Source organism: Protopterus annectens, chromosome 6.part1 (assembly GCF_019279795.1).
Source record: "Protopterus annectens isolate FY-2018-M chromosome 6.part1, PAN1.0, whole genome shotgun sequence".
Taxonomy (NCBI): Eukaryota; Metazoa; Chordata; order Ceratodontiformes; family Protopteridae; genus Protopterus; species Protopterus annectens.
This window is the reverse complement of record NC_056738.1, coordinates 10,077,187-10,091,889: the sequence shown is the minus strand read 5'-3', so window position 1 is coordinate 10,091,889 and position 14,703 is coordinate 10,077,187. Positions and strand designations below refer to the sequence as shown.

At 36.5% G+C, this 14,703-nt stretch overlaps 1 pseudogene; it reads left to right on the top strand.

The window, feature by feature from the left end:
- LOC122805242 overlaps nt 1-12,969 on the top strand; it is a 54,550-nt pseudogene extending 41,581 nt beyond the window's left edge.
- The last annotated feature ends 1,734 nt before the right edge of the window (nt 12,970-14,703 follow it).

Here is a 14,703-nt window from a genome sequence, read left to right as displayed (position 1 = left end):
CAGGATTAAGCTGGTCCTGCATGGAAGATTAGTAAATCCGGGGGTTTACTTTTCAACTTATTTTCCTGAAGTTTTGCAAGTTTACTCTGTATGTTCCAACTTCTACTATTAAAACATACATTTGCACAGGTATATAGTTTATATACATTTCTGTTCTTTTCCAGTAGGGTACACTGTGGTTACATTCTTGAAGCTCAGTACATAACATACAGTATTCTTACATTTGTAAGACAAGTATACAAATCATATTAATATTCACAAATGACATATGATTATTTACAAAATTCCAGATAGCTGGGCTGACAGTGTCACAATTCAATACAAATCATATTAATATTTTCAAGTGACATATAATTATTTACGGAATTCCAGATAGCTGGACTGGCAGTATTTCCCTGGTGTCACAAAATGATTTATAAAAGTCAGTGTATACCAAGATTATGTATTCCCCACTCTGAAGGAAGTGTGGTCTTCCTCAAATTTGATTACATGTATTGATCTGCAATCAAAGGACTGCATACAAATCTCCTGACCTCACAAGATTCAAACATAGTGAATGTTTTGAAACATGGAGAGAACACATCTAAGATGACTTCCTTGCTTAGTTTAGCAGAAGCATATCAGTGTCAAATGAGAATGGGAACCAAACCAGAAGTAGACAAAAATTAGGTAGCAACTGAATGTGCCAAAAAGCAAAATAAAGAATATAAGGAGATGGATCAGATGAGAAGGCAAGAAATGTGGAAGAGCATAAATATAGTTGCAAATACAGAAAACTCCTGGAAAAACCTAATTTCAATCAGGATCTGATCCAAGAATTAAGGATGGGTGAAGTACAATAAAAGATGAAAGGTTAATATTCCTGACCCAAAATAGTGGACTACATACATGTTGCTTTACAAAGTCCTCTGAACATGTGGGAAAAACAGACAAATGCTGTTTCTGTAAAACAGACCGGAAAAGTTGTGCATCTTGTTGCTGGGTGTGATACACTAATGGCAGAGGGCCTGTATAGTGAAAGGTATAATAATTTTGCAAGACGGTTGCACTGGGGATTGTGCAGACATTACAATATTGAAGTAGCTGAGAAGCACTGGAAGCATTAGCCACAAAGTATTATAGAGAATGATGAAGTTTATATCACACGGGATCACCCATTATTAACAGTTCAAAAAATAGATGCAAGAAAACTAGATATAATAGTCCATGAAAAGAAGACAAAAGTAGCGTTGATCATTGAAATTGCTACATGCAATGATTATAGTGAATTATGTACAGAAAGACACAAAGTCATTGTGGAAGAAGGATACCCAGACAGTTCTGATAGTATTAGGAGAAATGTGTTTTATAAAAAAAAAATACAGCCGTATTTAAATATACTACCATTACAGGTAACTGTATGAATTGCTGAAGGAGTCAGTTGTGGACATATTGCAGGAGCTAAAAAGAGCCCTTTTGACTAACATCAAAGACTGAAACAATACTAATTTCATAAACTTTAATCATGTGTCCATTCCTGTCATGTTATTAGAAACCCAGAAGACTTGGAGAAATTAAAAAGAGAGATACCATTTTAATTCTTAATTATCAGATGGTATAAATATGGGGAGATTCCTGAAAACTGAAGACATGCACTTGTTAAACCTGTCTTTAAGGCAAAGGGAAATAGGACAAACCTAGAGCCCTACTGACCCATAAGTATACTTTTATGTTGTGGAAAAATAATGGAGAAGGTAATATTGGATAAATTATATCTAATGTATAGTAGCAGCGTGATTGATATTTCTAGTTGCATTAATTACACAATGCTGTAATAGAGCTAAAATGTTTTCATCACTGTTCACCTAAATCTACTTTAAACGAGTTGTCTGTAACTGCTGAAAGATAGCTACTTGTTTTTACTTTTCACTTACTTCTGGCTACCATGTTCAAATTGTAATGGACCCACTTTTAGTTAAAAGACTCTGTTTCTAGCTTGTATTTAATACTATTCATTGTTTTATCCTAATTTAATAGCCAAGTACAGCTGCTGTCTTACAGATAGTCAAGTTATTTTCTAATTTAGGTGATTGCTCTGTGTTTTTGACCTATGCATTGTTGTTTTTTAATCCTGTTGCTGATGTTTATTATTTGAGCAATGAGCTTTTGACCTATTAATTGATGATGTCTACTCCTGGTGCTTATGATTTATTTTTGACCAAGTTATTTAGTTCTGTTAAATCTGTACTGCTAAAGAAAAGTCTCTCTTGCTTTGCCTAGTGTTAATTTTAACCTTCTTCTCACTTTATTTTATTTTTCTCCAGCTGTTCAAAGCTTTTATACTCACCTTTTTCACTTCTGGTTATGCCCTATTGGACTCCAATGACCAGCTATATCCACCTACCTAAACATGCCTGGGTATTTCCTCACCTGGGTAATCTAAAAGCCCTTGGACTAAAAGACACAGCAACTAATATTGTATGTTGCAAAGTATTTTTTTTCTTTTAAGTACTTTATGTATATACTAGACCACTACACCTCCTAGGTGTACTAGTTAAACTGCCATATCTGCCAGCAGCCATACCCCCCCCTGTTTTACTACTGTTGCTCTCCACTATCTGTCTCTATGATACTGCAGCCCCCTACCTGTATTGTAGTACCCCTCTAACCTCTCCCTTCTCCATTACTTTTCTTTTTATTTTTATCCAGCTGCTGTGATCACTTTACAAGGCACTTACAGGCTTTGGCCACTAGATGGCAGTCTTTACCCACCTATAATCTCACTTTATTCTCTTCCTACCTCCTACAATAAACCTTTCACACTTGTTGCACTCTTCTCCTTTGCCATCTTCTTCCATAGTCCATTATACCTCAAACCTATCTCCTTCCATAGTCCTTATAAACCCTTTACCTAGCCCTCCTCTCCACCACCACTACTCCTAGGTTAACCCTTACTCTCCCAGGTTTCCCCTCTCTTTTACTTCCCCCTTCCTTAGACTCACAACTTCTGCCTTTTTATTTACTGTCTCCTGTTCTTACCTTCCACTTTACTGATTGTTTCTTCTCACTGCTTTCACCTTACCTGGGTCTGCCCTGCTTCGTTCGCCCTGCGCACTCACTCCGCTTCCCTACCCCCAATTCCCATCCACCCCCAGTGGTCCTAGACTTATACTTCACTAAACACTCCCCTTATTTTTCTCAACCAATCACAAAGCTCCACATCACTAGGCCACTCCCCTATCTCTTTCTTACCTAATTAGTTCTAATTATCACTCGCTTGAACTACTCCTATCTTACCTATCCTAACCATCCTCTACACTAACTACCTCCCATTCCACCTCCTATTCAACCTCCATTAATTTCTTTCTTGTATATTATAAACCCTCCTCATTCTCTTGAAACATCCTCATCTATTTTTCTACCTCACCAACTCACACAAGCTAATCTCACCTGATATCTACTCACCACCATGGCCCCAACACTCACAACTAATTTCACACACATGTTACTCTTAACTACCACAATAGCCTCTCTGAACATACTTTATTCTCTCACCTACTTTGAAAATCTTACTCTACTTGAACAAAACCATCATTTCCAACAAACTTTACCATCTTCTTTCATCTACACCCTTAACCACAGTAACATCACCTCTACCTCTAATTATATACTACCAAAATATCACAGAACAACCCATGTGACGTACATCACTATCAAAAACATTTTTAACAATTCCCACAAAATCTTTAAATTCCCACACTATCTCCAACATCTCCTCTACTTAGACGGGGATATTCATCCAAACCCTGGTCCCAACAATGACAATAGCAATAGCCTTGATAATGTAACTTTACCTAAGCATTCTACCCTAGCTAAAGCACCTAATTCCCTCCTGATAGCTCACCTTAATATTAGAAGTATCAACAATAACATTTCCCACCTGCATGCACTCCTGGATTTGCACTCATTTGATATTCTATGTCTTACAGAAACCTGGCTAAAACCTGCTACTATAGACCAGGAAATTACCCCTCCAGGTTATAATATCCTTAGATGTGACCGCAAAACCAAAAAAGGTGGAGGTATAGCCATTCTCTATAAATCTAATCTCCAGGTTTCCCTCTTTAATGAACTACCATCATTAGACGCCAAATCTGAAATGTTATCTACTAAACTCCAAATAAACAACTCCAAATCGATCTACCTAATTTGTATGTATCTTCCCCTTGGTAACAATACTAATACTCTTGAAAACTTACTTATTACCTCTCTACCCAACTACCCCAGGAGACCATTGTACTGGGTGACTTCAATATAGACTGGCTTACCTGCAATTCCCTGAACCCTACTAACCACTTAAATCTCCGTGGATTCTCTCAATTAATAACCACTCCTACTAGAATCCACAAACCTAACAGGAACGAATCTACTCTTGACTGGATCCTTATTAACATCACCCTAGCAATTATACTCCAGGAACCCTTCCCGACAATATCAGTGACCATATGCATGCTCACTTACATAATTAGACAAAAACTTCATATCCCAACTACTCATAATCTCAAAACTTCCCGCTCAAAAAAATTCTTTAATCCAGATAGTTTCCTTAATGAATTGCAAGCATGTGACTGGTCACCACTGACCCATCTTGAACTTGATGAGGCTGTGACCTACTTCAACACTAACTTTCTTCAAATACTAGACTACCACGCACCTTACCACTCCACTAGAATAAGAACTAAATCTGCCCCATGGCTAACTAAACAAACTAAGCAAAAAATGCTTCTTAGAAACAAAATATGGGCTAAATGGAGGGCTACCAAATGCCCATCTGATCACCTCCTCTTTAAACAATTAAGAAATGCCACCAATAAGGACACTCTTAGAGACAAAAAAGACTTCTACCTTCACCTCCAACAATCCACTCAACAAACTCCACAAAAATTTTGGTCAGGGATAAACAAACTTCTTCTACTACTCCTGCCCCATTCGGTTTCAACCATAATAATTCCAACCTGATCCCTGATGCCTTTAATAACTACTTTACAGAAGCCATTCAATCCCTAGCCAATTCTCTACCTCCAACTACTGCCTTCCCACCAAATACCTCCAAGACTTCATCTCCTACCTTTCATATACACCCTGTTCCTACATCTCTTATCTATAAGCTACTTAAAAAACTGAAACTTTGCACCCCATCTGCCGACCATCTCCCATCTGAATACCTACAAATTGCCGCAAAAGCTATAGACTACCCCATATCTATCCTTATTAACAGAACTATCTCTGAAGGTAAAATCCCTACCATATGAAAAGTATCCCACATCATCCCTCTACATAAAGGTGGATCTTCTATTGAGCTTTCTAACTATAGACCTATTGCCTTACTCTCCCCATTAGCTAAGATAATGGAAAAATGTATTCACAAACAACTACTCAACCACCTACTACAAAATAATCTACTAGCCAACTGCCAACATGGCTTTAGACCATTCCACACCACAACAACTGCCCTTCTATCCTTCACTGACTCTATAAATAAAAATCGTAACAATAACTCCTTTTCCTCTGCACTATTTATAGACCTGTCAAAAGCCTTTGATATGGTTAACCATAACTTACTTCTAGACAAACTAAAGTATCATTCTCTTGATCCACTAGCATTACAATGGTTTAGTTGTTATCTTCAAAACAGACAGCAAGCAGTACTTTGGGATAACAAACTGTCTTCATTACTTCCAGTAAATATTGGAGTCCCACAAGGCTCTATCTTAGGTCCCCTTCTTTTTTCCTTATTTATTAACGACCTCCATATGAACATACCTCAAGCCACCTGCATTGAATATGCAGATGACTCAACCTTAATCTGTACTTCTAAGAACATAGCCTCCCTCCAGTCCCTCACCCAAACTGTTTTCCAAAATGTAGAAAACTGGTTTATGCAACATTGCCTCCTCCTTAATCCCAAAAAAACAAAACTACTGCTTTTTACTCCAACTCATAAATCACCCACACCATTCTTCTCTATAACCCCAGATACTACCACCCACCTACTAGGTGTTACAATTGATAACCGTCTTGACTATGATGAACATATTAACTCCACAATAAAGACTGTTAACAAAAAACTTGGAACTCTCTATAGAATTAAACCTTTCCTTACCCCCTCAGCCAGGAAAACTATTGCCCAGACCCACCTCATTTCTACCCTTTTCTATGCCTCTGCTATATATACAAACCTATCTAAAAACAACATCTCAAAACTTTCTACCTGCTATAATAGCATAGCTAGATTCATCACAAGCTCTCCATTTCAAACTTACCATTGCCTTAACCTCAAACAACTAGAATGGCTAGAATTGCAGAACCATATACTCTGTCAACAGTTACTTATCACTCAAAAGATCCTATACCACCCCAATAACACCCCTATCCTCACTAATCTGATTTCACCATATAAAAATCTAGCTACACTACGTTCTGCAGATAAACTCCTGGTCTCCTCAATTAAATCTAACAACAAAGCTGGTGACTCACTTTTCTCAAACACTACAGGTAAAAACTGGAATAAGCTCCCTCCTGAACTTTCTACCCTAGCTTCTACTTCTCTATTCAAAAAACATATTAAAGAACATTTTAAAACTCAGTGGCTTTGTCCTTGTGCTAACCCAGACTGAAACATTTTCCCCTCCTGCTCATACCCCTTCCCCTCTCCCCTAACCTACACCTCCAAATCTACATACTTCTCTTTTTTTCTCATAGTAATAGCATAAAATATAAGGACTTGACTATGTTTGCTCATACCCAACTTGTGTTTATTGTACTTGTTTTTTTATTTAGTTTAACTTTTAGCATAATGTCTATAGTCAATATTTTTAATACTATATTTTTTCTTTAACCAATACTACCTCTGTACTGTTATTATACATGTCTTTGTTATATATTGTTAACTTTGTTATTGTTCATGCTTGGAGCTTTTCTCCCTGGGAAATTTTTCTCCCTCTACTGAAAATGGACATATATCCAGTTAGACTAGTCCGGTCAACAAATGTAAAATAAAAATAAAAATAAAATAAAAAAAATAAAAAATAAAAAAATTATTGTCAAAATTGGAAAGGCTGACATGTGAAACTATATATTAGCATGCATATGTTGAAAATAGATCTATTATCGCCTGTAACATGATGTTCTACAACAATACAATAACAGGTATGAATGAAAAATTGTGACGTGATGTAATTTATATAGATTTAGCTTTAGCATTTGACAAGGTCAAGCACAAAACACTGATCAGTATATTAGAACAGCTATGTATCAATGTACTCTTGATAAGGCAGGCATCTGCATGGCTTACAAATAGGGCAGGGCAAGTATCATATGGCAATTAGAAAGGTGAGATTTGAGTTTACAGTCAATGTGTCCCACAAGGCTCTGTCTTAGGCTCATACTTATTTAGATTGTATCTTTCAGATCTACCTTTTTCATCTGAGGTGTTCTACAGTATGCATGTAGATTGACATGAAATTGGGTAAACTGATTACATGATAGTCTGCAAAAGAACTTGACTACATTTTTGAAGCAAAGGAAATAATATGCTTATAAATACATCTGTGATGCCCCTGCCCTAGCTCATTAATCAAGGAGCCTCAATCCTCACCACTAACACCAGTGAGGGACGTGTACATTGGGAGGATAACAAGTACACACAGTAAAGTACAATTTTCCTTAAGACCACACAGAGATCACAATCAGTCTGGGGCTGTTTTTTCCCTCTCTCTCCAGATCCCCAATTAGACTCCCCACTGACACAGCTATGGTCAAGATAAAAGCTCCAGCATCCTCTCTGTCCAACTAGTGCTTCGTGTCCCTGCCTAAGTAGCTGACACATACACATACTTTGAGATTTGATTTATGTACAAATATACACACACACACACTCCTGGGGAAGGCTGGCACAGGTTTACTAGCTATGCCCCCTTCTGCCCAGACTAAAAGATAGCTATAATTGTTACCAACCAGCTCTATTTATCAGCTACTATAAGGCCCTTCCCAAAGGGTGACTGATTCTACTGTGTAATGTTACTATCATCTAAATGGTAAGTGTGACCAACAGCAAGGCTATTTAAGAGTGGCCTGTACAATGTCACCAAACACATATGCAAGTACTAAGAACTTAAATATTTCTAAACAAACCAGCCACAATTAAAAGGTTTAAATATATTTAATAATAAATAATAAAAGCACAAGACAATATTCAATAACTCAACACAGTGACAACAGAGTCCAGAATCATAAAAATACTTTAAAACAGCATTGCAGGACATTCTCAAATAAATACAGAAAACATCTAAACTAATATTTACTGTATTCCTATCTATATCTGAGAGATACTATGCCCTAAATGACTTATTTATTTACAGAGCCAAGCAAATATAGATGAGAAGTGCTGATGAGAGGATGTTTCTAGCTCCAAGACAAGATGCAAAATACACAGACTTTCTCTGAGAGATAGTTCTTAAATTAATAATACACATTACTGCTGGGTTAGCTGGATGACATCACTATTTGACACCTCTACCTTCAGTTCCCAGGCTAACAGAAACTTGAAATGTTAGCACCTCTGTAAAACAGTTACACACTTTTACCTTTGAAACCTGCAATTATTTCTGTTTCCCGACAATAGAAAGAATTTCTAGCTGCAGACATTCTGTCTCCTAGCTAAGATAAGTACCATCGTAAACAATTCACTTATTTTCTTAGAGTTTGCACGTTAACTCTTTTCTTTTCCAGTAGGGTGCATTGTGCTTACATTCATGCAGCTCAGCATATACCATACAGTTTAACATAACATATAGTTTTCTTACATTTGTAAGATAAGCATACAAACCATATTGCTATTCACAAATAACATAGAATTATTTACAAAATTCCAGCTAGCTGGGCTGGCAGCCCTCACAACATCAAAAACTAGGCATACGAGGTTTGGGAAACATAAAACTGAAAGGTGAATATTTAATACAGTACATATCAATTGAAACTGTGAATTCATTTAATGACCTGTGTATATGGGTAGATCCTGATTAGAATTTTTCTAATCATATCAACCTATTGGTTAATGATAATAATTGTTGTATAAAATGGTTCACAAAGTCTACGAAATCAAAAACAATTAAGTAATTTTTTGTTAGTTACATTACACCCAAACTTGAATATGAAATACTGATATGGAAACCTTATAAGGAAACAAGCAAGAATAAACTGGAAAGAGTAGAGCAGAAATATATGATGTGAAAATATAAGTTATTATGAAAGACTAAAATATCTGAACTTGTATAGTGTCTCATAGAGATATTTAAGAGGAGATCTTATTCAGATATATAGGGCATTTAAAGACAACTGCTTCGGAGAAAATTTTGGAGTTATCAAAAAGTAATGGAGAATCATTAGACAACCTATGCAGAAGATTCTATGGGAATGAGAAGTGTACTAATTGCTTCTCTGTGAGAGCAGCTAATGCATGGAACAGACTAAAACACTGCATTAAAGCAAGTACTAGTTTAGAGATTTTTTTAAGAACAGCCTGGACACTTATTTTGGGAATGACTGCTTTGGTATATTGGCAGGCTAGAAGGGCATGAATGCCCATGCTTGAAATATTTTTTATGTATGTACACAGCAGATATGATAGAATAGAGATGCTGAAGATGATTAATCTTAGAACTGTATGAGAAATCCCTAAAAGCTTTGGGATAGGAATGTAATAGAAAGAAAGCATTTATAGTTAGTGTATGAAGAAGGAAAAGTAGATGTCTTAAAATTGATGAAATACTGACATTTAGATATCAGGGAAGAGAGGGTTTTGGGTTTACTGCAGGAGATTATAAGGAAGAGTTATAGAGTCTTTACATGATAAATAGAAAGACTGCCATTGAGATGAAAAGGTAAGGCTAATACACTATTATAGTAACTAATGCTACTGAGATAACGATGATGCATTTAGAGTATGAAGTAGACTGATACATTTATGTGTAATGGTAGTTGGCAAGGAAACAAGGTGAATCCAAAGGGTATGTCACATTACAATATGGAGTCAGGGTCTGCCTCAAATAGCAGAGCACTGCTCCCACCAAACCCCTTAATTATATAGTCTGTCTCCACAGCTGCATAACAATGGAGAAAAGCAACAAACTTACATAGTGAATTAGTGCTGGCACACAAAAAGACAAAACTAAACTTCTACAAATCTAATGATACAACTTGACAGTGGGTTTTGACAATCCATTCAAAATCCTCTAAATTATGCCCCCAAGAATTCCCATGTGCAAATAACACCAGAAATACTATTTATAAAATTTTACACTTTTTGAAGGAATGGCTGTTCAGTCAAACATACCTACAGTCAAATGTATTTTTAGTCATTTGACCAACTGTTTTTTTTCAGTCAAACCTGCTTTCAACAAAATAATGTGCAGCCACATACATATTTACCAGAGGAATTAGATAAGACCAGCATTACAGGTTGAAATAAGTGTTGGAATCAACTGTTTTAAGGGACTAAGTACATAAAACAACTGGGGGAAAGTAATATAAGTAGGGTTAAAGGAATGGTAATGAAGAATATAATGTGGGTAGAGAAAGATTTTCTAAATGCAGACCACCAAGACAAAATTGATGTGCACGTCCTTCAAGCAGTTAAAAACTTAGGAATGTAATCTGCAGAAAAGGGAGTGGTTGTTTTATAGGCAGATACAATAAAGTAAAAAAAAATGAAGCAGGAAGAGTTAAAAAGTGGAAGGACATTGTGGATTTAAAATTATCTCTAGATAAATTCAGGGGAAAACAGGAAGGTGACATGGGCAATGTACAAAGACTAGATAGGACAGATGTTGAAAATAATGACAGTAATAAATAGGTGAAAACTACTGAAATAACTGGAGTTTAGATTTGGTAAATAGAAAAACTCAAAGATAATAGAAAGTTAAAGATGACAGACTGGGCAGGGAATCAGAAGTTAATGACCAATGCACACACTTTATACACAAAACCATGTAAAGAGTGAAATAACAAAAATAATTGATACTTATGTTAGAGATGTTGGGAAGAAACTCGGCATCCTGCATATATTTTTGGAAATGTAAGCAGCCACAAAATGTGTAGAAAGATATAAGTGATGAAGTAGTGAGAATCTATCAGAATTTGGTAAATCTGATGTAGAAGTTGTGTTTGCTACAAGTGCTGTACCTTAACAACACAAAGCACTCTTGGAGAAGGCCTTACATATGAATGATGCTGCTAGGAAGGGAATACAACACCATATTTAAAAAATTGAAAGAATACATGAGAGTACCAAAGAATTAATGCAAAGGAATAAATCCTGATAGCAATGAAATGGTTTATTGTGGGTTTAGTATCAGAAGATGAGTTTTGGGAATCCTTCACTTTGAAGAATGATCTAGTAATTCAAACAAATAACAGAGAGTTCTGAAACTTGATGTTACACATTTGAATTTTTTTTTAAGCAGGAAGCTTCACACCGTGCATTCCAATCAATAAACTCTATACAGACATTTCTACCCCTGTAACCAAGTGAATTCAATTGCTTCTGGCTGAAACTCTTTAGAGTAAAAGCACAGTAGGAGGGGCACCCAGGTTTGAGGTTCCTCTTTGGTAGTTGGACAATGGAGCTGAGGAAGAAAAAAGTATCTACTTTGTAACTTTCAGAAACTTATGCCAAAAGAGTTGGCTTTTGATGGAGACAAGGATGTGGAAACATTTTTACAGCTGGCCAACGATATTGGATTATTGATAATTTTAAGACCTGGTCATCACATACGTGCTGAATGAGACATGGTATACTATTCCTGGGAGGCTTTCCTGCATGGGTATTAAAGACAAATACTGTTGTTCTTCTGTCTAGTGACCCAGATTATCTTGCAGCTGTGGACCAGTAAATGAATATACTGCTAACAATTAGACCTTTTTTGTATAATGACGGAGGGAAAATCATATTTGTACAGGTAGAATATGAGCATTGGATTACTTTGTGTGTGGCCATGATTATCTTCATCATCTTGTGAAACCCTTCCAATATCATCTTGGTAATGCTGTTTTACTGTTCTCACTTGATAGCCCATCAAACTATAACATTAAATATGGACTCTTGCTGGACTATATGCAGCCACTTACTTTGGAATAAATGAAAATATTATCAGATGCTTTGAAGTTCAGAGACATTTTGAACCCAAAGAATCATTGCTTATCTCTGAACTCTGTACAGGATGACTAGATGACTGGGGTGAAAAACATCAGGATGCTGCCACAAATATCATAACCAGAGCTCTAAATCCATTTCTAAGACTTGGAGCAAATATTAACATCTCGATATTTACAGGAGGGAATCATTGTGGATATTTTAAGAGTGCAACACCCCATATGCAGCCCAGCATACTGGCCATGATTATGATGCTCCATTACCCAAAGCAGGAGACTTGACAGATAAATGCTTTGCTATAAAAGACATTAATAGGAAGTATAAGAAAGTATCATATGGTCCTATTTCTTCTTCAGTACCAACATTTGCCAATGGGCTTGTGTTTCCAAAAAAGCTCCACATTCTATCTAAAACGCTTAATGTATTGTGCCCCCCAGGACCAATAAAGATTGCTTATCCTTAAAACTTTGATCAGCTAAACTAGGATTTTGTATTTTGTGCTGTACAGAACTTCACTGCCAAAGGGCTGCAGAAACAAAACAGCTGTCTCTTACCCATTAAATGGAGTGCATGATCATGCCTATGTTTCAGTGGACAGGGTACCACAGGGAAGTCTTAAAAGGGATAAAGTGTTTTCCATAAACATAACTGGAAAGGCTGGAGCAAAGCATGACATACTTATGGAAAACCAAGGCAGGGCTAACTTTGGCAGATACATTAGCAATTATCAGGGCCTAATAACAAATCTCACTCTAGGCAAACATTTCTTAACTGGCTGAACCATGTACCCATTACACTTTGAGGGATGATGCTATAGTCTGAGGCATGAAGAAGAAGAGCCATAGCTCATTCCTGAGCTCTATGTCATCAGCTTTTACAATACCTGCATTTGATTTTGGCAGTTTTAACATTTCAAGGGAAATTTCAGACCTACCTCAGGATACATTTATCAGCTTTATGAATCAGTGGTTTTAACTTGGGTCATTACTAGCCTACAAGAGGTCCTCAAATAAATATGTATGTCCCCAAGCACATTGTCTCACTCTATTTCTTTATCAAACAACACTGAATTCTTGGAACTGGAAAAATCACCATGTGATGTCAAACTTTGTGTTGTAGAGTTTGAAAATACACCTGCTCTGAATGCTACAGTTTCTAACATTTCTTCTGGTAGGAAACTCTTTGTATGAGGTCAATAAGTGATGGCATTTTAATGCTGCAATATATTTTCCACAATATTCTATTTTAGGGTCCATTGATGTGTTGAGATATTCATTCTTGGTGATTAATAAAATATAAAAATGGAGAGCGAAATACATTTTATATTTCTATAACACTTGTTTTAAATAGTACAGAACTATATGAGATCTCAGGTACTTTGGTTTTCTGCTGTTTAGTGAGCTTTTAGTCTGCAGTGAGAACTGACTGGGGTGGATTCATAAAAGCCTACATGATAATTTTTCCCATGCGCACATGGCCACGAAAAGTTTTAGAGTCAGTTAACTCCGCATAGCAGCGTGCAGCAGCAAGCACTCACATGCAAACACAGAAACTTTTGTGGCATGCAAATTACAGCATACGTAGCATGCCACAAAAGTTTCTGTATTTGCATGCCACAAAAGTTTCTGTATTTGCACGTGAGTGCAAATATAGAAACTTTTGTGAAATGCAAATTACAGCATAAGTAGCTGAATTTTATGATAATAAAGCAAATCAACATGGGGGAGGAATTCAACAACTCTAAAGCAACAGTGTAGACTCCATGTTCGTGCTGGCCATGTATTCGGAAACTTTTCGAATACAGCCATGGAAAGGAGTCTACATGGAAGCAAGACCAAGTAAAAGCACTTAAAATTTGTATAGAACTGACCTCAACATGTAACCCCACGCATATTAAAATTTGTACAGAACTGACCTCAATATGTAACCCTACACATATTATGACCAAATTATACACTGTGGATGCAAGAATATCAGAGATACAAAGTAAAAAATACATTTTTAAGAGCCATGACATAAATGCACCTTTGGTCCCCAGCCAAAAGAAAATGTAATTGTAACATAATGCAGGCTGCTAAAATGTGCAAACATCCAGAAACAGAGTATTACATTGTACTGTATGCATATGTAGTATGTAGCAGATGTATGGGCAAAGTAATAGCCTCCCTAGTGTTTACAACTTTATGCTCCCATGCAGTTTCTCTGCTGACATGGCTACTAACCATGTAGATTCCAGGCTGTCAGCACGGTGATATGCAAATTAGGTAAAAACTTGGAATTGCTAAATCCCAAAAAAGACTAACTCTGTAGGGATGTTCACTTTGTGTAGGAACTTCCACTGTGTTGTTGTTTTCAATGGATGTCAACAGTAAGTGATGACATCAGGGGTGTGTGTCAGGTTACACTTTCAAAGTTGTACAGGTCAGTCTGCGGATGATGAAAGTGCATGTGAACTATGCACAAATCACAGGGTTTGTGTCATCCTCAGAATTTTGTTGTAGAATGTGTCTTTT